This window comes from Theobroma umbraticum, unplaced genomic scaffold (assembly GCF_002168275.2).
Source record: "Theobroma umbraticum cultivar Fairchild unplaced genomic scaffold, ASM216827v3 scaffold_239.1, whole genome shotgun sequence".
Classification (NCBI taxonomy): Eukaryota; Viridiplantae; Streptophyta; class Magnoliopsida; order Malvales; family Malvaceae; genus Theobroma; species Theobroma umbraticum.
The window spans coordinates 2,007,476-2,007,991 of record NW_018397273.1 but is presented as its reverse complement, the minus strand read 5'-3'; the positions used below and the strand labels follow the sequence as shown (position 1 = coordinate 2,007,991).

The 516-nt window shown below is 38.6% G+C and overlaps 1 long non-coding RNA gene across 1 annotated transcript in view; it reads right to left on the bottom strand.

Annotated features, from left to right (window-relative positions):
- LOC110426969 (uncharacterized) overlaps positions 1-510 on the bottom strand; it is a 1,505-nt gene extending 995 nt beyond the window's left edge. Inside the window, exon 1 of the long non-coding RNA XR_002446216.1 lies at positions 150-510. This is a non-coding gene — a long non-coding RNA (uncharacterized LOC110426969). The remainder of the gene's footprint in view (positions 1-149) is intronic.
- Between the last annotated feature and the right edge of the window lie 6 nt (positions 511-516).

Here is a 516-nt window from a genome sequence, read left to right as displayed (position 1 = left end):
GCCACGTAAAACATCTCATGTTTGTCAAATAAGCATTGAAAGCTTTTATTCAAACCAAGGGGCAACACAGAAATCTCAACTCTCCACCATGTAAAAGAGTATGCGTCGAAAACTTACAAGGCTCTCAAGTAGGTAAATATCGTAATCACCTGTGGATCCATTACACGTAATAACATCCAAGAGCTCTGCTCCATCGAATCCCCATAGCCATGGCAGTCTCGACGATGTTGGCCGACATTGGAGAAATCAAAAACATTGATTACCATACAAATGTGAGTAACAATATAAAGTAACCATGCTCCCAAAATATGTGGCGTATAAAGAAATCAAAGTATACGGCCACGTAAAACATCTCATGTTCGTCAAATAAGCACTGAAAGCTTTTATTCAAACTAAGGGAGCAGCATAGAAATCTCAACTGTCCACCATGTAAAAGAGTATGCGTTGAAAACTTACAAGGCTCTCAAGTAGGTAAATATCATAATCACTCGTAGATCCATTTCACGTAATTACATC